General features: G+C 39.6%; 1 long non-coding RNA gene across 2 annotated transcripts in view; it reads right to left on the bottom strand.

The window, feature by feature from the left end:
• Positions 1-23,937, bottom strand: part of LOC139607435 (uncharacterized) — a 306,610-nt gene that overhangs the window by 183,367 nt on the left and 99,306 nt on the right. Inside the window, exon 3 of one of the 2 annotated variants that reach the window (XR_011684852.1) lies at positions 3,006-3,156. The exons of the other annotated variant lie outside the window; for it this stretch is intronic. This is a non-coding gene — a long non-coding RNA (uncharacterized lncRNA). Of the gene's footprint in view, positions 1-3,005; positions 3,157-23,937 lie in introns of those variants that run through there. 2 annotated transcript variants of the gene reach the window in all.

The following is a 23,937-nucleotide window of genomic DNA, read 5'->3' as shown; positions in this document are numbered from 1 at the left end:
CAGTGTACCAGGGTTTTTTTAACTACAGGCTCTCAGGAACCAACCTGGAGGAGCACAGTATTTGGCCCCCTCTAGCAAGTTGCCCACTGTGGCAGATTTTCACAAAAAACATTGCATCAATAGGCAGCATGAAGGGGGAAATGAATCAGCTTGCCTGTTAGCTACACTTTGCTTAGAACACACCAACTCTTGTTTCTAACCCAGTGAGTTTTAACATTTTTAAAGACCTCCTTCAATAAAAATCAAGTTTTTAACCTTGTGCATATGATCTTTTTTATATAGACCGCCAGGCATTCATATGTCATATAACTAAGGAATCAATCCTATCAACTTGTGGGGAAGGGGGGCAGGCAAACCTGAAATCTTGTCAGTACAGAGAGCCAGAGTTTCTATTAGCATAACCACTAACACTGTGTCAGCCAGTGCCAGTTACAAACTAACTAACAGCATAGACAAATAAAAGACACTAACTATGCTACTCATTCTAATACATCTGCTAGTCACTGATTTTTTTGCATTACAACCTCCTCATCTAAGTCTAGATCTGACTGAGGCTCAAACACATGGCTGAGTCTCTTAGATGTTTCTGTCGCTGACCATTATGATACACACTGCTCTTACACGGGTCAACCTACCAGTGGTGGGCTGGGCATGAGGCCTGATCAAGAATTTCTGCATGAGAAAGTAAGCATAGATGAGCTTCCAGCTGCAGTTTCCCATTTTTGTCTCTTTTTATGTGGGAAAGTCATGTTAAACAAAATATTAATCACAGCAGAGTATTTTACATAATTTGAAACATGTCTGGAGAGGAACTTTAACTGGTGAGTCAAACTGTGAAGCAGAGGGCTCATTTTACAAGTTGATATGCTTCTAGAATGAACTGAGAACATACATTAACAGGAAAACATCCAAGGTCTGTTAAGTGGAAAGTGAATTAGCTGTGAATTTTAATGAGATAAGATAAGCTCAGTCTTACTGTATTTTCATACTTATGGCTGTTTTAGTAGTGAACAGACTGTCAGACTTTAAGATCATTTCAGCTCCTGCGAAACATTATAACAATTTTCAGTGAGGTGCTTGACAACAGGGAGCAGGTCATAATTCAAGTCTGATGCATGGTGCAGAGGTGTGCGATGGAAAATACAGCATTTTTATTTTCTGATAAATGAATGAGTGTATTATTACTTACTCTAATTTGATGTTTACCCATGAGTGATATATGTTTTTCAGGTTGAAAAACATGTATCACTGGTTGAGCAAGACAATTAAATCAAGAAAATACTGTCAATCTTGCATAAAGGTCATGATGCAACACTTGCAGTAGCCCAGCACAAGTTTTTCTGAGACAGTTGTTGTAACAAAATGGATGTACCATTTTAATGAATAATGAAGGCTTAAAAAAAAAAAAAAAAAAAAGGCCTGCACAGAGTTTCCTCTAATGATGAGACTACAAATGTTCAAAACATATGAGCCGCTTGACTCAATTATTCTTTCTTACCTTCCTCCTGTGATCACTTTAAGCTGCACAAGGCATCTGGAGCTGATCACAAGACACTGTCTTTCTCTGCGTGTCTTTGTCTTACTGGCAATAGAAGACGGGAAGTGAAGGAGTTCAGCAGGAGCTTCAATGCATAGAGTAGTTCCCTGTTAGTCTACTCTCTTAGGGTTAATTCCTCACTTACATCTAACCTGTATGTCAACTTTCTGTGTGACAATACTCAACAACAGAATGTAGTGTAATGACAGAGGAGACTACCAGATTTCTCAAAGACTCAAAATTTTGCTGGGAGAGGCTGTAAACCTCTCAAGTTATATCATTAATACATTTCCTCTTAAATGTAGCATACTTAAAATGAGTTACAAAAACTCAACAAAAGAAAGTGAATCAGTGCACACTTCTGTCAGGTAATGCCTTGTCAGCATTCTGAAGATCAAAGACGTGCCAGTAACGCCTCTGTTACTCTAGGTGCAGCATGGCATTTCATTGCCGTTTTCTATCAGACATGGCATTTATGTAAGTTTGATGAGTTGTTTCTCCCTGTGTCTGCAGAGTTTCTCAGAGGTTTGTGGCTGTGAAGGGCAGCAGAACACTGAGGTACATCGTGGCCACCTGAAATTCTTCAACTTTTCCTTCCCAGCAAAGCAAATGTATTTATAGCTATACACACGAGCATATACTGCATATTCACATATATATGGAAACACGTATCACTGAGCACTTACCTTATCAACACCTCATTTATGCAATTATCTTATCACCCAATCATGTGGCAGTGGTGCAATGCATAATGTGTGAGTGTCAATATACATGTACATATACACTCTTTCTCACTCTCGCACACACAAACACAAACACACACACACAGAAGTACATAGTTTATACAAGATTATTTCCCCAGTACTGGGTAATGCTGTTCCCGATTGTGACTCTCTGATGATCAAATGAAAAGGAGTTTAATTCTGCTTTAAAGCAAGAAAGTAAACAGCAAAATCCACCAGGCAGATGGAGAAGTAGGCAGGAATTGGGGCAGATTACACACAGTAAAGTAAATCACTAGTTTATTTGCTTCTGGATGGTGTCATTGTTGACTTGTATGAATCCGTCTGGATGATGGAGCTTATGTGAAAATGCCGCTGCTGCACCATCATGATATACTGTACATGCAACCCATGCAGATGTTCACAGACACACTCTAGGGTCAGTGCAGGAACAAGAACGTAAGAACGTGCACGTCCCACCTACAAATATTCCTCTACAAAAACAAAGTCAACACTGATGGAGGTCTTAATGAGAAAGTGTCACAGTTTAGGACACGGACATCATTATTTATACCCAATAAATTCTGAATAAATCTCTCTCATTCCTTTAATCTATGTCAGCAGTAAATCACCCCAGTGCAGTGTTTGGGCTTCACAGTTGTGACCTATTACATCTGACTGAAAGTAGGTAGTATTTCATCTCCCCCTAGGCCTCATGCTATCACCTGATGTAAACAATCACATTATGTGACTGCATAGAGGCCTCTGTAATTACATTAGTGAGACTGTGCTGATGGACAAAGATGTCACAAACAAAGACCAATCTCTTCACTCGCCTCTCACCTTCGATTTCCTTTTTTCCATTCCTCCCATCACTCTTGGGTTTTCTTTGTCTTTCTGTACAGAAAAGAACAGAAAGTGGAACAAAACAATAAACAACGAAAAACAAAATAAATAAATAAATAAATAACAATCACACTAAGCCGTAAATGTCCTGCAGGGAAGTTAGTGAGTACAGTTAACTTTCTTGTAAGATAGTGGTGGTGCCTATGGAATTGTCATACGTGCGGTTTATGGCGCATACTGTATTGAGTTCATGGTACCAAACAGGAAGAAGCACAAATGGACCTAAAGCTTTCAGCAGCTTTTATTACAGCAGATGGTAGAACAAGATAAAAGCTTACAGAAAATCACACCCAAGTCGTTTATCTTCTTCAAATTAAGGACAGAGAAAACGTTTGAGCAGAGAAAGTAAGATCCACTATGCAGCAGGGAGAGTAAGCACCAAACAGAAGCTATTTAACCACAGTTTGCAGTGGCAGTCCTTATGTGCCACGGTCAATGACATTTAAATTCAAGGTTGATATACACATATATTAGCAAATTTAACCCTCAGTCCTCTTTTAACAACAGCTCTTTAAACAAAGCAAAGGCTCACTGTAGCTCTGACCCTCAACAGCAGAACTCTGCTACCAAAAGAGTGACTTGAAGAAAGGAAAGGATGTGGTGTATGTAATTATTAATAACTTGTTCACCTCAAACTAAATCTACTTTGTGTGATTCCATCTCCCTTTCATGTTTTTCTCTTTTTCATTTTGCTGGAGACTAACAAGCAGGAAGTGGATCAGGCTGCATTCATGTAAGATGTATATGCGACATCAATGAAGCGCACGGAAAGGGATGTTTGAAAAAATGATTGAAAAAAAGTGTGTGTTAAAGGTGCTCGCACCTGTGTAAAACCTGTGTCAAAGGTTTGTTTTATCATGCTCTGCTGGATTGACATTTTACAAGCCACTGACTTCCTTCATAACCTCGCCTCTCATCTCATCTCTTTTCATGAGTTGGAGAGCACTTAAGCAGATGTTCCCTGCCATCCTGCTTTGCTTTTCCTGTCACACCTGCCCCAGTGCTTCTGCAGCTGTTTCCCTGGCCTTTCAAACGGCACACATAATTGTGCCCATTCCACCTCTGTCGTTTTTTGGGGGGTTTTTTTCGCAATGAGAATTTTTTTGAGCGCTTAAGGGAAATACTTCTGGAAGGATCAAAAGAGGAAACATCAGACAAATATGTGCCAGTGGGTCAGTGAAACTGATGATTTGGATATGATTTCTGAGGTTTCCAGGTGTTGCAGAATGGTATCATGAGCATGGGAAAAAAAAAAGCAGATGAAACACGAAAATGTCCCTATGGCGTTCATCAAGATTCACTGCACCCAAGGAAATGGTGTTGAATGAAACTATTTACCTCTCTGAACGCACTTGCTGGGCCAACACAACCACAGCATCTAACCAAAGCCGTTTGTCAAGTCAATATTGTTGGGGAAAAAAATCTCCCAGGGAGATGTGCATTTCTTTGTTTTCTTTTGGACCAATTACAATGACTGATGACGATCGAACCTGGGGCAAAGATTTCGACAGAGCTTAAGAAGCAATTAAGGGAGCGCCAAAGTAGGGAGGAAACACACCGAATACCACCACAACACAAAACATCAGGAATCTGAGGAGCCTTCTCCTTAGTTCACGATAAAATTGATTTTTAGGGAGTCTAGAGGTTGAGTGGTGGTATTTAACTTTTCATCGATGCACATTCCAAAGAACTAAACCTTTACTCCGACATTTAAAACGACTAGTGGAGCAGATGCTCTCAGTTTAAAACATGTAATTGCTCAGAGACATTCAAGTAAGCAAGTGCACCTGTCATGTATCATGTAGCTGAAAAGCTTTTTACTCCCGTCACTACCTTGAATGGATGTATTCTTCTGCCCAAGTATTCACTGCCACAAAATCTAATGTCAGCTAGATGAAAAGCTGAGTGAGTTCAGGGTGGGTTGATGGGTCAATCTGCCCTGATTCCCAGAACATATTTAGCATCAACATGGGTATAGCTGAGTCATCCTATACAAACATCTGATGTACGGTATTTATATTGAATACTGGTGAAATCTGCATATGCACTATATCTAGCAAATGTGAACATACTGTATGTATATACTATCTCTTACCTGCAATAGATGTGGATCATATACACACTAACAATACATGTGTGAAAAGAAAATATAATTTATCAAAATATAATCAACATTAAAAACATGTACTGTATTATATTTTATCTCTTTATGGATCATACATGTTTCTCATAGATATCAACACAACTCATTTATAAAAAGGTGCATGCTGGTTGTTGTAGCACAGTCACTAGGAACTAGTCTAGATTAGCAGCACCACAGATCCACAACCTTGTCTAGCCTATAGATGGCATGCCCATATAAAGTATATCAAATTTGGATATCATATTGAACAACTTGGCACTGATTCAGCTGAAGTCCCATAATTTGTTACCTCTTTCACTACCCCCACTTTTCACATGACCACCCCCCTCTCTAAATGTCACCGCATGTCCAGGCCTGTGCCCTTTTCTTGCCCCTGAAATCCAAGACAACAAGTGTTGATGTGTGATATGCACTGCCCTCGTACGCCTCACAGACAAATACCCATGTGAATTTACCAACACTGTGATATTATAATCTAACAGAAAAGAAAAATGTGTCAAGCCCTGTGGGCCTCTCTGGCATTCTCCATCTCTCAACACTGTGCTGTTTATTTTATTGTATCCAAAAGAGAAGCCAGTATTTCATATTCAGGCTTGCTTATGCCATGGCAGTCACATAAACTTTATTCAATAAGGTAGTCTCAGTTGCTTTTTATTTTTCTCTTCATCTTTAAATAATTCTTACTCTCTTCATACTCGTTTATTTATGTCACTGTTTCCTTCTCACTTTCTCTTCTTGCTGAATTCCTTCATTCTCTCATCCTCACTGCCTTTTTTTGTCTTTATTGTCTCACTCAATCCCTCTTACCTCTCTCTTTTACAGACCTCTTGTTTTCTCAGACAGGCTGAAACCCCTGGCTATTCATGTCACCGGGATTATGTGACATGTCCATGTGCTGTGCTGTCCCAAAGGGGGTTCCCTTGCCAGCCAGTGAATTAATGAGTCCCCAGTGGGTCAGCATTGTGTTGGTGTGCTTGTAGGAGGGGCCACCGGGCGGTGTATGTGGGCGTTAAGCTTGCATGAGGGGAAAGTGTTAATGTTAATGTGTCTGTGTTCCTGTGTGTAATGAGGTTGGGAGCGTGTGTGTGTGAAGATAAATGCACATGGCCAGGGCTTGCGTTATTGTATGTGTGTTGGATGCCAGCAGACGTATCAGCAGTAAGGATACCATATATGATTCATGTGCAAGGAATTGCAAATTCAGCATTATGACGACGGCAGAATGGATTAACAGGTGCAGTGACATCAGTTCTCAGTGTGTAATGACCTACTTACTGTGGAACATGGTACACATGTATCTGCGGTTTGTTTTAGCTGGATGACGGGGGAGCTGGAGACTAAAGGGTTAACTTTTAGTGCTGAGATAATTCATCTCCATTAATGCATCTCCATTAATCCTTTAATAGTTTAAATAATCGAGGAAGGGTGCTGGTTCCAGCTTCTCAAACATGAAGGTTTTCTGTTCAGTATGGACCACTGGTTGGACAAAACACTCAATCTAAATGTTACTTTGCGTTAAGAGAAATTATGATCAGTTTTTCAACAATTCCAGGTGTAATGATTACTTGATTAATGTAAAAAAAATTATCAATAGATCAATCTATAATGAAAATAGTTTGTTGCACTTCTAGTTACTTATCACATTTTGGATTTCATCACTTGAGCAAAGCTATGAACTCCCAGCTCCATTAGCAGTTCGTTACAGATAATTCTCACACAAATCTACCAGTTCAGTGATTTTTTCCATGGATGTGTCTACAATGCTCAGTGCTACAGAGGTACGAAGGAAATTCATTCTCTCAGTTTGTATGTAGCACACCAAAGGACAAGTGGTGCAAGCAGCAAATCCAGCAATTCCCTAAAGAGACCACATAGAAAATCATTCAAAACAAGCAAGTGGGAGTTCAAAGACAATGTGTTTTTAATCATTCTGCAGTGGGGTGAAAAAAAAATGCTGCAGTTTAGACAGTCCTGCTGGGATAACACTTCCTGGCAACAATTCATCCTCAATTTGGCTCTTGTCCATATTCCACTCAGATGTGATTGAAGAGCACAGTGTGTTATAGGGTCTAATGAAATGGAGCAACAAGAAACAAAGAAAATCTCAAATGATATAAATGAGCAGTAATTTCAACACTGATGGAAAAACTGAAGCTGTCTTTGTTTTTCAAATTGAGATGTGCAGATGTTATATTAGATGAACTCTAATAATTGCAGCCTGATCTATCTGATTATTTCATCTCCTTATTTTCTACAATGTGATCACAGGGTTATGTAATTACTCTGCAATGTCGTTTGCCCCAGCAATTTGTACAGACACACATTATATTCTGGTTTTCCTCCTAGAGCTTAAATAAGGATATTGAGGACAGCAGTAATTGAAGCAGTGCACCTCAGAGAAAATCTCTTTTAGTAACAATTATTGGGAATAATCTGAGCAACAAATGATTAAGACCCTTTATAATTCAAATAAATTATATGTTATGCTCATTAACTGTGATGACTTCTGTGTGAGTCCATTTCTGCCTGTCTCACTCACTTGCTGTCTGTTTTTCTCCATTGTGTGTCATCAGCCTCAAACCAAGCATTCATGCTAAGAGTGATGTGCTGAAGCTAATTAGGGCTCCATTACTTATTTAAAGGTAACTTGTTTATGTGAGGGAAGAGGTATAAATTATCCAATAGACAATGTCTTTGGGGTATTTTTTTGAACAGAGCTTTATTAACAGCAACTGGTGAGGGCAGTTTAATGGCATCCCAATTATTTCTAGAGTCCCTGCTGTTGCCAGTGCCAGCCAGAAGCAGCCAGCGATCACCCATTTAGAGCAGCAAGGGAGCTATAGGACTGCAGTGACACTTTTAAAAAGATCCTCTGTGGACAAATGTGCCTTTTATTTGGACCAGGGGACAGTTTTGTAATAAAAGAGCAGCCAATGAGCCAATTAAAATAAAAAAAGCTCTTTGTTTCTCGTGCAACCAGCAGAAAACACTGCCCTGGCAGACCCTTGTTTCTAAAATGAATGCTGCATTTCTTTGATGCTCTAAGAAAATTTGACACAGCTTTTAGCCTAATAAAGGACTAATAACAAAGTGGATACTTACATAAATGTTCATCATTACTCAGGACACCACTGGGTCTTACAGAGGCTGTGCCATAGCAGCCTCACACTACAAAGCACTATCTCAAGTAACTCTCTAAATGAAAAATATCATTATCAGTTTCTCTGAATTTGTCACCTCACTCACCAGCAGACCTTGTGAAGAACATAGCTAAGTGCTCTTGAGGTGAGCACCACACGCAGAGACAGGAACACTCCATGTGCGCTGCAGAGGAACACTCACACTGGTTGGTATCACAACTGGCTTGATTATGACTGGATAAGTGATGTATTTTGGGAGTTAAAGCTAAAGTTTAGCAGGTACACCAAAATGTGTCGTGAATATTATTACTGTATGCGGTACTGCTGCAGTGCTCTTGACACTGGTTTTCTGCTTGTGAAGTGATTAATTAAAGATGAACTGCTGCAAACTATTTTGAATCTTCTCTTAGATCTGGAACGTTTCTGTGTTCATTCATAACCAAGGAAGTCTCACGTCTTTTCATCTCTATCTCCTCTCTCCTGGAGTCACCTGGCTTTGTGTTCCTCTCTCACCGCCACCTGTTCTGTCAAAACTTCCCCCTTCTCTCCAAGGTTTTCCATTTCATCTGAAGACTTCTGAGGTTGTCCAAACAGCTGGTGCTGCATCTGCCTCGGAGCGGAATCAGCTGCACAAACGCAAAGTCATGCAAATGACTTGGCCTCACTGGAATATTATTTAATGTGGTGAATAAAGACCTTGGCAAGTGCAATATCATGTGTTTTGCTTTGAAGATGACATGCTTGATAAATGCAATGTAATGCAGCATTGTGTTTTTATAAGGCTGTCCTTTTTTCTGTGTTGTATGTTAAGTCACCAAACTGAATTTTCTGTCTGTGCCTCTCAGTCTCCATCTTCTGGACAGCGACATCAATTTTAAATTCAGTGAGTTACTGCAGGTACGTTAACAAAAGCACATTAACCATCACGACAGCTGGAACACAAGGCACAAGAGGTAGATTAATCAGCCATGTATGTAGCATTGCCAACGTGGCACCATCCCAAGGCTGTGTGAAAATCACAGAATACAGACCATTAACCTAAAACACAAATTCATCACAGAGCAAATCTGGTGGCCATCTCCAGAAACACCACTGACAATTAGAAAGACCGCTGAGATGGCTCTTAATTGGTTTTTCAACAGACTGAATTTATGCTATGGTGGGGCTTTGCGCCAGTGGTACTTTTTCCAGCAGAGAGCGAAGCTGAGGGAGGCAAGGGAGACAAATGGATGAAACAACTTCAATTAACTCCAGTCAGGGTCAGGTCTTTTTACTATCAGTGCTAATTTTCCTGACTGGAAAAGCATCACAACTTTTAATCTGTGTTGAAAGGTGCTTAAATGCTGCACTTACATAGCAGTTTTTCCAGTGTTTGCATGCAAAGCTTGCATTTTCTACTTTTTTTTATTATTAAAAAGACATGAGTCAAGCTTTTGGCTTGTGCTATATTGGCTTGTTGACAAACGGGGCATTTGCCCTGGCTTTTGTCCTTGTCCTTGTCTTTCTCATAAGAGTGATCTAAAATGACATTTGAAGTATAGCAGTTCACACCAGTGCATAATATGCAGACCAGATCAGTGAAAATTACGCTGTTAGTTTTTCTATATTAGAGAAGCACATGAACACATGCTGAAAACCAGCCTAACATATATTATATTGGGTCCAGACAGACTTTGGCTCCATGCATCATAATATTTGATCTATAAAAGGAGCCGGTGTCATGTCTTATATAATATAAAGTTACAGAGTGTTTCTAATTATCTAAATAACTTTGGCAAAAATAGTTTCTCTTCCATTAGGCCTTTATTGCATCTATCTCATCCACACCCATACTGTACACTTCACAGCGGTCTCCATTCACAGTGCAATTTCCCCTTAAAGAGACTGATGGAGCCGAGTTGGTTGTGGGCATTTCTCTCATAGCTGAAAGATTAAACACAGCAATAAGCTCTGGATGAGCTTAACCACAGTTTGCTCTGTTTAACTGCTTCTGTCTCAGGCATCAAATGGAAGGAGAGGACAGACAGTGGCATACTGACTTCCACTGCAACACCGCCTGTACATTCCTGCATTCGTGTCAGTGGAACAAATACATATGAATCTTCTTCACAATGTGACATAAAATACCCTCAGCATCAGAATTCTACCTTGAGTTGTATTGATCCTCCACACAAACTGGGAACAACATCAGGAAAATGCCAGATGAAAGGGAGAGAAGAGAAGAGAAGAGAAGAGAAGAGAAGAGAAGAGAAGAGAAGAGAAGAGAAGAGAAGAGAAGAGGAACCCTCACCCTCCCTACCTTCAGTCACTACCACTACATCTAGTGTAACCTTTTAATACTGAGCTGTCAGACTAAACATAATGGCTGTCATATTAAGGACAGATCAATCAATCACACTCTAGCCCCCTCTATTGTATCCAGAACCTAAGTGTAGTTGACTTGTGCCCCACACGGACCTGACAGATTATATGGCGGTGAAGAGCAGATGAGCAGACATGGCAGAGAGGCACATAATCGCACACTGACGAGTCTTAGACGTTGTTCTCTTAGTCACTAAAACAATTTCCGACAACAAAACGCACACACAAACACACACACACACTTCTGGGAGTAATGACAGAAGTTGCAACTGACACAACTGAAGGATTTTGGGGAGGGGGGGCTTCCGTTCCTGTTCCTTGTCGGGCTACAGGAGGAAGCAAAGGAAAGATGCTAAGACAGTGTGACTGAGCTGCTGTGACACCAGCAAGGTCAAGTCCTACAATGGCAGCGTCGTGAGCGTGAAGGAAACTCTCAACATCTAAACTGATGCCTGACTATCTGGAGCATGCAGAGGGCACAGCTAGGTTTGGTGTATGAGCCTGAGAGGCCCAGGTAATAAGTATCCTGATGGAAAAGACTATGAACATCCCTCACCCTTCAGTAAACTAGGCTCAGTGTTACTGATATTGTTGTTACGCAGTTGCAGCCTTTGAACACGAGAAACTTTTCATCACGCCACCCACATCAAGCCAGCCCTCAAAGCAGTGAGTGTTATCTGTGAGGCAGTTTTGTGTCATGTTTACTCGGAGTGCAGGAGTAAAGTTGTGAAAAACAAAGTACATGGGATCAAAGATGGTGCAGATGCAACAGCAAAAAGTACACTGAACAAATACTTGTATTTACTCACAGATAAATGTTTCCTTTAGAGTGCTCAGTCCATGCAGAACCATAGTGGACTCCCCCGGTCTCTGCTATTATCTAAATTAACTAATATTAATCAAAGGGTTGTCCCTGAGCTAAAAACATATAGTCTAAAAACATATATTCTCCAGTAGTCTGATAGGCAGGTTCAGCAGTTGCACAGCCTTACATTCAAGTGCATGCACATGCAGTTCATCGAATGGTAGGCATCTAATGCCCTAGTGACAATTTCAAATAAATAATTTGTCTATAAAAGTGCTAACCCAGCATTTAAAATGTATTTTTAATTTTTTATTTTTTTTAATTGTACTGGCTCTCTCCTATATTTAAGATGTTTCTTTTTCTTTTTGTTCAAATGAGTTACGGAGATTGGGAGGAAGGAGAGCTTGAAGCGATTGCTTTTGTAGCTGATAGCTCTGTACCGTCTTCCAGAGGGTAATAACTCATACTCATATTCAGCATGCAAGATATGGGAAGGTGGTAGAATACTGAGCAAATCCCAGAACTGTAAGAAGTAACTTTAACTTTTGGGTTTTTTCCGTGCATGACATTTGTTTTAATTGATTTGGGGGTTTTTTTGTCTACCAACCTTTTCCCAGAAGTTTAAACTAGTATGTATGTAGTATGTAGTTATGTATGACCCCTTAGAAAGAAAGACAAGCCTATGTATATTTCAAAATACCATCTTTGTATGGTTTGGTGGTGGCTAAGCCAGAAGTTTCTTTTTGCAAGTAATTCAAAAATAAGAATATTTAACAGGCATCAGCCTCCAAATGAGCAGGATTATGAAAACCTGTTTTCAATCCTTTCATCCGGCTTGAGATGAGGTCCACTGATATCCTTTTAAGTTCCTAGACCTTTAAGGTACTGTATTTCAAATAACTACACTTCAGCCTGTTCCAAGCACAAACTCACTTCTTAGTACAACACAAAGAGGGACCAGGGCCAAGGAGCGGCCTCCAGAACTATACACATGCATTGAAGGTCAAATCTTAACCAGCGGTTGCAGAGACACAAGCAAGACACACAGTTTGACAAATAGCACCATCAACTTCTATTGACATGAGACATTGCAGCAATTTCAACTCAGCGAACTTATTTTACAAAAGAAGGTGATCTCATTTAAAGTTAGAAATGTGGAGCTAAAGCTACACCTTCCACTCTTTTAGGTTCTGTCTAAATTAGAACCATTAAATCTCAGATATTATTGAGTTCTAAAATGTTACCTTTTAAGTGTCTCCATCTAGTACCGAGGAGACTATTTTTAAACACTAGAATAAGCTGCAATTCATCACTGCCCTAATCTTTAAAAATGTTACCAGCTGTGTGTTAGATGTGATCTGAGATTTGACAAATAGGCAGACCTGATCCAGATGTTCCATACGGTGTATTTCACTGCATTTAGGACACAGAAGCAAGGAGTAAAGTATTAGTAATGTTCGACATCTGTAAGACATAGTTCTAGCTATCTCTCTGTCTGCAAGTCATGGCTAATGTCCATGCCAAGAGCAAGTGCAGTCATCACATTAGACCCAATCCCCTCAGCATGATGCAGTGAGCAAAGATCCACAACTTATTCATGCTCTGAGCAGTTACGATGGTCATTGAATGAGGTGGCCATATGTGTGGGTCAGCTCTTTATGAATTCCTCATGGTGACGGAGCCTGGCAGGGGAGGATTTATCCGTGAAAACAGATGGGCAGGAAAAGAAGGAGGGAGCTATCAAGCTGAGAGAGGCCTGCTGGGCATCTCCTTATGGTAGAATGAATTACAGACGTCTGGCAATGTCTAATGTCACAATGCAGCACATTATCCCTGATTGATAATTTTTATATTGACTGAGTGAATTAAATATAAGTGCATACACAAAGTAAGATTAATGTTATGCAGACAAACATGAGGGAGATGTGCAAGGAGACTAGTGGAAGCTTGAAAAGAGGTTCATACAGACACCCAGCTCCCTTCTACAAGAAATAAAGGATATGATATTGTAGAAACTGAAACAATAACGCTCTTGTTTTCTGTCAATGATTGCTTGTCGTGCCTCAGTACCCTTCACTATGAGAAGGCCTATGAGCTGTGCAAATGAGAAAAAGTTCATATTTGAACAGCTCTCTTTATGTGATGACAAACAACAAAATCAACAATACACATAAGCAGGCACACTGTCTAATTAGCACATCTCGTTTGTTTTCTGTAATATAATGGATATAATAATTCAATGAAAGCCCATAAAGCTAAGTAGAAATGCAGCAGCCAATCACAAGTTAATGAGCATGCCAGTCTGAGATGATTTCACTGGCAATTATGTGTTTTCTTCCCATTGCTTTGTCACTTACATCTTTGGCATCAAGTCATTTTGGGTTTTTGTTTTTTTTGTTTTGGGGTTTTTTTTTTTAAACAGAAACCTACGCAAGTCTTATTCCAAGGTATTGATGCCCCATAATTACATTTTTAAGGATGATTTAAGGACCTTTAAGCAACAGGTTAATTTTTGCAATTCCAGCAATATTATGTAATAAACATTTCAAGCAACTGAGGCCTTCCAGTGATTTGAACATCAAGTGTGGTGCATGAACTATTCAGCATGCTGAATTTCAAGTTATTGTCATATTTCTGTGTCCAAGCTGATTCATGAAGTCACAGAAAATACTAACCTCAGTATTTAAGGTTTTTAAGGGAACAGGTATAAACAAGAAAACTAATTAACCTCCACTAAGCAGCAAGCCTCCACGCTGTGATTTCATTACACTGTTAATTTCTACCTTTCTCTACATGCCCTGTGTCACTGTCCCAATCTGACAATCAGGGGAAACAAATAAGGTGTGGGTGAGAGAAAAGGGAAAAATTTGAGCAATATTTTTCTGTGTATGTGATTTGTCAGCAAGACTTGATACTACTACTTATCAATAATAACGAGTCCATGATGGTAATGATTGTTATAATAACGATAACGATTATTTTCTTGATTAATTGAATAATTGTTTGGTCTACTAATCATTTCAGTTCTACACTAAGTTCCAAGTGTCCAAGACACGGTGCAGGCCCCATTATAACTGCCACAAGTCTCAAGTCTGTGTGTGTGTGTGTGTGTGTGTGTGTGTGTGTGTGTGTGTGTGTGTGTGTGTGTGTGTGTGTGTGTCCAACAATACGAGATGCAGAGACTGAACCCTGAAGTGCAGGAAACATGATGTATTGCTACTCCTTCTTCTTTGCCCACAGCTGGTTGGAATTTGGTAGCCCATAATGCTGCTGCATCGATCCATTAGGCTCTGTTTGGGTCAGTAAGATTTTCAACTTGGTCTAACAGTCCTCAGGTCCCTCACATATCGAGTTTCTTGTCATTTAGAATTAAAAACTTTTGGATTAAATGCAAAATTTATGGCTCTATGATGATTTTTTACCCCGACTCCTTTACTGCACCGACAATTCTGTCTTTCTTTTTGTTCATTTGATATCATGTTCATGTGCCCACAAAGTAGCTAAATTTCATTAACACCCTAACTTATACACCTAAGGTGCGATTGGTTTAAGAGGTAGAAATAAGACTTTGGAAATGCAAACCTTTTTTTCTGAGCATGGCATTTTGGCATGTCGTAGCAGGAAAAGCACAGATAATATTAAAAACGGCTGCATTCCATTTAGGCGCACTACTTACAGGGTGCTGGTATTGTGCATGCTGACTCACTGTCATTGCCCACAGGGACACTTGATGGAACTGAGCCACTGTTAATGAAATTTGTTATGACAGGTCAAAATGTCTGCTGTAGAAAAGGTCTATTCCCCCACGTCAGATAATTCTGGTCTGGCAAAGAAAGACTGTTCAGTCAGGCTTGGTTGCATGGTTAAATGATAAATAGCGAGTGTGCTGGCATATTAGCATGGAAGACTTATGTGTTCAAAGTGAAAAGGCTGTCCACTTCTCCGGGGGATAAACAAGAAGGAAATGCTGTTCTGGCATTTTCAGTACAGTGTTGGATAATTTAACACCCTGTGTCTGAATTATGTGCAGATCTCTTTTTTAACATCATACCTATTGTAGGTTTCTATAACACAATACAGATTTTATAAATAGTCTTTAGGCAAATTGTTGACCATGTCCATCAATTACTGACCTTACATTTAATTAATGTGTGTGCGTGCATGTGAGTGTGTCTGTGCAAGTACATGGATTTTTATATCCGTGACTGTTACTGGTGAGATTACCTCAATACACAGTTTGCTCTGTTCCCATTAACTTGCAATCATTGTAATGTCAACCAAACAACAAACTAAATGCGTCACTGTTCGCACACCATGTTGCGTTTCATTCATTGCATTTTGTAGATGAGAGCTTGTGAGCACTCCATACATTGTTGCTGTCTGCTTGCCTTCACTTTATGTCACTGAAAATGAAATTAATTTATTCAATAATAAGCCACTTTAGCAAGCTGTTCCCCCCACTGCCAGCACAACCTGCTTCCCTCAGCTCTAATGGCAGCCCAATTATGAATGGTAGATGGGTACCTAATAGGAGAAACTACCTCTCACTGGGCTGAGGAAAAAAAAAAAACAGAGAAAAGAGGAAGGATAAGAAACAGGAGCAGAAGATCACATCTCCTGTCTACTTTATGCTGATCCGCTGACAAATATTAGATAGCGCTGAAGAATGATTTCACCTCGGAGATCAGATCTGCAATTATTTTCAGGATCTAATGTCAGCTTCTCTCCCATCTCGCCACGCTGGCTTTAGGCAGAATAAGACAAGTGCTTGTATTGTGCAGTGGGAAGAAACAGTAAGTGGGAAGTAATAACATGTTGCTGAAGACAGGCAGTATTGATACCATAAGATCAATCACATCACCTGCTCTAATCCCAAAGGAGAAAAGAACTGAAACCAAGAACAAATTTCCTTGTTTTTCTTTAACAGTGGCTGCACAATTACATGTTTTGGGGGGGGTACTGGCAATACATACAATATTCCTGAGCTTATTAATTGATTTATTGATCCTCTGTCATGGTCCAGATGCCTTGGATCTATCATAAAAAGACAAAGACTTATTTCACAATACTGAAGGTAAAAGGAAAGGCTGCAAACAAACAGTATTTTACATACAATTTAAACTGTTAAAAAATTATAAAGCTAATATTTTATTTCCATTGGAGTCATCATACACTCGCAGTGCACAAATAATCAGCATTGCTAGTTATTTTTTCTTACTAAATATTTAACCCCTTACATATCATGCATTTTACCTATCAAATCGCATTCAGTTAGGATTAATGAGAAGAGGGCAAAAAAATATTTTTGTTCAAAGCAGCACAGGAAAAATATCACAGGAAGCTTCTCACAGTTACCTGTACCCTTTCCTCTGACTTTTACTCTTCCCCCCAGGCAGAGATCCTGAGCAGACTGAGCTTTGCACAGCAGCTCACAGTTTAGCCCAATTTGTACACAGCCCTGAGACCCTCTGAGACTCCCTAACTGAGAAGAGACTCGGCATGAGCCTGCAAGATTAATCAGGTTTTAAAATAAAAGCTAAAAGAGTCAATACCTTTTTCTTTCACCAGGGGCCAATCAGAAGTGCAAGGAGGCTACAAAGTGACAAACACACACACACAAACACACACACACTGCAATACCCTGTCGTCTGTAATCTAATCTCAGCCACGGCATGCTAATACATCACAATTACCTACTCAGTCTGGATGGTGCCATTAGAAATACATTGTCTCCATTACCACAGAGAGCCTGCGTGCATATGTGTGTGTGTGTGTGCGTGCATGTGTGTGTTCATCTGCGAGTGCATGCCCTCGCAAGTGTGGATGTCTGTTTGAGAGCTGAGGTGCTCTCAATCTCTCTGCAGACTATTTCATTTTCAATTACATTTTCCTTACATCACCAGGATTTCTGTGTGTATGCTATGTCAATAATGGCCCAGATCACTTGTCTGGGGTGCAGAGAGGCATTAGTGACATTTCGGTTGTTAGCACCTTCATTAGAGGAAGAGACAGCTAGAACAAGTGGCTGGAAGAGAGAAAGTAAGAGAGGGATATAAAGAGAGATACAGGAAAAGTTACATGAACAAAAGAAAACACTCTTAGATTTGTAGTTCGTAAATGCCTTTTTCTGAATATTTGTACCAGCAGATGTTTGACATTACATAGTCTGGATATCATTCAGCCTGAGGAAGTCCATTTAGACCCTCGTTAAACCAGCACAATATTATCCCACTGTGTTATTCAGTTACAAGTGCTCTGTACATAATTATGCAGAAAATATGGGTAGGCAGGGGATATTTTATGGTTGTACTCACCTTTGTTTCAATCAGGACTACTAAAACTGGTTTTCACAGGCTTAAAAATGCCTCTGATTTGATTTTTTTAAATATATTTATACCCTTTTATTTCGTCATAGTATAAGAGTAGAGGTAAATTGTTTCATGGCAGCAAACATCCCTGTATTATATCATTTTCCAACTGAGGGCTCATCTTCATAGCTTTGGGTTGTTATTTAACCTTTTCATATCCATGCAGTCACACAGTTTGAACCTGAGTCTGAGGACAACATGAATGGGTCATCTGGAATCATCCTTCCTGGGTTAATGACATGTCTGGCTTTGATGACCTGGCACTTGTATTAGGGACAAACAAAAAGTCATTCTCTCGTACTACTGTGGAGGCTAGTGGTAGCAAAACACTTTATGTTGTTTTTTTTTTTGCATTTAATTTGTCACCTATCTGTATGTTCAATAAAAATATCTCCTTGAAGGGGTATCAGAAAAGTTAGCACCCCAAACTAAAGTATAAAGACCTATAAAATATTGGTGTTTAATTGTGGACTACAGGTACATTTGAAATTTAGCAAGCTGTTATATAAACATCAGCCGTCTTTTCAACAGCATACTAACTCTTCCTGCCCGAAAAATGCTGATAAAGTTGCAATCCTCCTTAACATTAATCATATTTGAATATTCATTTTGACCTATATTCTAAAATAAGTCATCCGTCCACTGGGAGGACTTACCAAGGCAGGGCAGCTCTGATGCATGGGCCATCGGACAAGCAAACACTGCAAAACTTTCTTGCTTAATTAGCAAAAAAAAAAAAAAGAAGCAAGGAGAAGGTGACGCACACAATCACACAGACACATGTCCGCATCCACATACTGATGAGGTAAATGCGCTGCAGTGGTAAACCTGAGGTAACTCCTCAGAGAGGAGCAGTGAGGAGTGACACGCCAAGTCAGAAGAATTAGCAAAAAGAGCATCATCATTAGTGTTGACACTTCATTAATTAGAGACAAAAGAAAGAGAGGGAGAGGAGGGAGGAAGAGTTTGTGTCAGTCAGTGTGCATCCAGTACAGACGACAGCTGAAGTACGCCACCTGCCATAACCTCAAACCTATGACATATAAGGACACTTGTATAAAGTCACACAATGTTTCAAATCCTTTCCTAAAGGCAAAATCCATAACACAATCTCCTGCAGACATGCTGGTACCCCACTGACTCAGTCATGAGGTGACAAAGGATCCATTCAAAAGGAAGCTCAAGTGACAATGATTGCTCAGCTTGATGGGACCCTCAGCGATGTTTTTGGCTGTGATGTCTGCACCATTGTGCAAGTAAAAAAAAAAAAAAGCATCACGTCTACTAGCAGTCTAATTTTACATCTACGACTGTGTACAACTTTGCAGGAGTTTTGAGAGTTTGAAAGTGGCATCATCACCTAAACCACTCCTGACAGCTGACTGAGTGGTCGAGCTTCCACCTGCAGGGTTCAGTCGATCATGAATAAAAGACGGTTATGGATAAGCACTTGGAACAGGAATCCAACAGCTTCTCTTTCATCGTAAATCAAATATATACCTTTCAGTCTAGAGATTAAGGGAGATGATTCTTTTACTGTTGTTGATTATAATAGGGACAAGTCAGAGGGATCAGCAAAGTTATTTGTTGACACCAGATGCCAGTTCTGCTTTTTGTTAGACCGAGAGAATCACCATGACCCAAACTCGTCAGAACTCATTGGCCCAATGATGCATGTTTAAAGCAGAAGTGATCAGTTGTGTGAGGTAGATACTGGTGCGTCTCTGTGTGAAAGAAAAGGACATAGACAGACGGTGAGGATCTTGTCATGCAAAATAAAATCCACTTCATTTCATATCAAATATCAGCAGCAGCAGAGAGAAAAGAGGAGAACAGGAGAGAAGGGAGAAAAGATAAGAGAAAGTAATCAGGTGAGGACATGATTAGGTAATGACCTGATAAGTCTGTAACGCGATAATACAATTTGATTACAGAGCTCTTATCGCTCTACTGGACCATGTACAGAGGGATATTTTACACATCCAAACTAATCTATCCTGAAGACATTATAGCTATGATTGACCAAAACTGAATAATATCGAATCAATGTAATTAATATGGTGGCAAGGAGCTCAGATCTTTGGGGAATAATAGATTGTTTTTCTTTTGGTATTAGAGGTAATTACACCATACTTTGTACGTATAGCCTTAGAGTGTTTCAATGTTTTATACTCAATGATGACTGGTTGATAATTATTGACAGATAACATCAGTATACCTTTCCCTTAGCTTACCTCAACATCGGCTTACCATGCCTCACATAACATATGTCTTTCCTCATCTTGTCTTGCATGTTCTGTCCTTTTCCGTCCTCCCTCCTATGCCTCGCCCTGTCTTGTCTGGACTTATCTTGTCTCACCTAGTTATATCTTTTCCTTCCTTTGGTTTCATTTGATTGTACAGCTCTTTCCCTGCAGCCTCCGAACATCAGTTTAAATTTAACTGTATCTGGAAAATGGCACGGCTAAAAGCAACTGATTAACATAGTCTGAGAGGAATGTTAGTAACCCCCTTTTTTTGACTAGGAACTGCTTTACAGATGACATTTCAATTCATTGTTCTGTAGTGTCACTGGGGAAATACTGGCCTGCTAATATGACAAAGAAGTTTTGTGATAAGATTGCTGGCTTAGGGACACAAAGTGGGAACAAAGGCTAAGTCTGATAGGTCTGTATAATGTAGGTCTCCTTAAGCTACACGTACCTCCATAAATATTTATTTGAAGCCTCAGGTTGGCATAAGCTGTGATTGGTTATTCTGCCAAGCAGCTGTCAGACCAAACATGCTGATGCATTAAGTAGATCAGGAAACGTTTGCATACTGGTCTACGTATAATTGAACTTGACAAGCAGTCATGCAAATCTACACACTACTACAAACAGATCAGTGCTAAGGTGTGTACTTATTGCTGGCAATCTTTTACACAGTGTATGTTTAGTTTAACTAAAGTCAAATTAACTAACTCCTTTTTTCTGTCTGTTAGACAAAATTTGAATTCAGATGTGTACATTGTTGACTGAATGATATGATTGTGTGATCATGTTAAAGATCCAGTTGTAAGTCAGTTATCAAGCCAAACATTTACTTGTTGCAACTTTGTTGTTTCAATTTGTTGTTGGGGTTTGTGATGAACTTGTGATGGGCATTTTTCTCTAGTTGATCAGTTAAACAAGTAATTATTGGATATATTAATTGATAATGACATTAATCATTAGTTGCAGGCCTACTGGTAAGATTCTTATATGTTACACTTTGCAACAAAAAACATTGGATTTTTGTACACATTTTTGCTCTGAGGAAAGTGGTTGGTCCTGAGGAGGATTACCTTTTAGGGAGCATCTAATACAGCAGAAAAATCCCTGCGGTTTCTTGGCTGTTAAGAAAATGACTGCAAGGGAACTTGCTTTCATTTCAGTCTGTCTATTAGACCGGGTTTAAATGACAGGACTGTTAGGACCAAGAATCTATGCTTGAGTCTCAGAGTGTGATACAAAGGAAGGGAGACACGAGTTGACTTAACTCTAACCATGTCGGAAGAGCACACACATATGGTAAAACTCTGTGCTACTGTGCACCTCCATCTCCCCAGTTCACGCTCCAAAAACTGGATTTAATGCTTTTGAGATTAAGCTCTTTTTTCAACCTATTCTCCCTTTCTAGTCCTCTCGCTTTCTCTCTTTGCTCTCCTCCTTTAGCTTTTCCACTTTTGGGATTTTTGGGTTAAAAATGGTGTTGAAAGCTCGAGGGCTGATGGGTGAATGGATGCCACTCTTGGTAAATTGTCCGTGAAGGACAGTCCGAGAGAAAGACATGAATGAAGGAGGAGAGAGAACATTAGAGATTGAGTGGGAGTAAGCGCCAAAGTGAAGACAGGAGAAAGGGTCAGGGCAAGGTACCATGGGACAATTAGAAAAAGATGCTGGGGAGAGAAACAGAATGAACCTAAGAAAAAAACAAAGACAACGTGTTCGAAAATAGTGAGAGAGGCGAGAGTGAAGAAGAGGAGACTGGAGAGAGAAAGATTTGGCTGCCACTTCTTTACTTTGTCAAACTTGTGTTCTTGCTGCCTTCAAGGCCCAGACATAAAATGGTGTGAATCAGGAGGAAAACAGGGAATTGAGAGCTCCTGGGACTTGAACAGTAACGGGAAATTGCAGCGTGAAACTCTCTTACTTGAAAGTTTGAACCTGAAACTGTCTGACTCAGAGAACCTGACAAATACAACTTTGGAGCGTAATAGGGTGCTGAAATATTCACAAACCTTGGTTTGCCCACAGCATAAAATAAGCATGAGACTGATGCATTTGGGTATTGAAATGCTGAAATGCTACACTAAACAGAGAAAATCTTTTAGGATTTGATATTGTGTCCTCTGTTAGCAGATATGCACCTCACCTGTAGTTCCCTTATGTAATACACACTGTATCATTTATTTGCATTTTTTTGCCTTTCATTTTGAAATGATTTGCATTTCCTTTGAAGACACTTCCTAATGCTGACTGCTCAAAAAATACAAAAAAAAAATAATAATAAAAACTTCACCTCTGCCAAATTCTAACAATGTCACAGTTATATAAGTAAAGGTTTTAAGCAAATCCTCATGGTTTATTTCACTTTTAATAAAGTGACTTTTTACTTGCTTTTATTATATTACCAATATTGAATTTTGCATGTAAATCTATCCAAATAAATCTTCCCTGAGCACAGTCTCTGAAGCATTTTTCCTGCAATGTGCTCTAATCCTAATTCCTATGACATGATTATGGAAAAGATTAAATGTATAGTACACAGTATACATACTGTCAGTTCTGTAACATCCATTAAGTGAAACATATGGCATTCGAATTTTTATGTAGGATTAGGACATACAGTACCTTTAAATTTCATGACGGGCTGTGTCAAACATAATCATTGTAAAAACCTTACACCCTGTGTGTGTGTGTGTGTGTGTGTGTGTGTGTGTGTGTGTGTGTGTGAGTGAGTGAGAGTGTGTGTGTTGCTCCTCCTGTCTCACAATTTAAGCTTCTCATTCAAAAGTTGTATGATATGTAAGCTGACAGTTAATAGCCTTTGTCAAATAGTTAGACAGCCCATGGCTTTCCCCAACTCAAGGATTTTCCACCATGTCATGTTCTGCAAAGCAGATACAACACTGCTAAAAACAAGCATTTTCCACTCGAAAACAGTCCATCTCAAAAAGGGAAGAAGGGGTTGCTCCTGAAGTCCTGTCGACAAACTGTGGTACATTTACACATCCAGCTTTCTCTAAGGAGAGCTCTATCTGAAATGTTCCTTTCTCTGTGCCTCTGATGGGGCAGGTCAGTGTCCCTGTTGGATTGACAGTGGAGCTGGCAGGCTTAGCCACAGGAGGAGAACAAAGTAAACAAACTTGTGCTGGAAACTGTAGCCTATCTTACAATCCATGGGCAGAGAGTTTTTTAGTGGCATGGTTGTTGACCACAAGTAGGGTCGCCACCTTTTATGTGAAGAACTATAGAACGCATCCATTCAAAATGCTGATACACACTTTTTCATGTGCTTATAATCGAAAATAACTAAAATATCCTCCCCACTGTTGCCAAGTACTTGCTCATTTGAACTGTTGGGTTTAATGTATGTTTTGATTTGGCACTATACAAATAAAACTCAAATTCAATTTCATTAAACCAGTTGTACACACAGTACTGTTCCACGGTGTTTGTATCCACTAATGACATCCATTAATGTGTTGTTATCAACTTGCCAGTGAATCTGCAGTGGATATTTGTGTGGTTACTGTTCAACAAGAGACGAATCAGTGATGGAAAAATAACCACTTCTTTTAAATGCAGAAAAAACAGCACAGAAACCATAGGATAGGCACAGAGGACAGGTAGAGCCAGGGTTCTGTTCAGTTCCTACACTAGTGCATTTAAGTACCGTCTCTCCAGGTTCATCTACCATACAACATGATTT

This window comes from Trachinotus anak, unplaced genomic scaffold (assembly GCF_046630095.1).
Source record: "Trachinotus anak isolate AG129_WGS33_773 ecotype Australia unplaced genomic scaffold, CSIRO_AGI_Tana_v1 ptg000024l, whole genome shotgun sequence".
Classification (NCBI taxonomy): domain Eukaryota; kingdom Metazoa; phylum Chordata; class Actinopteri; order Carangiformes; family Carangidae; genus Trachinotus; species Trachinotus anak.
This window is presented reverse-complemented; position numbering and strand designations above follow the sequence as displayed.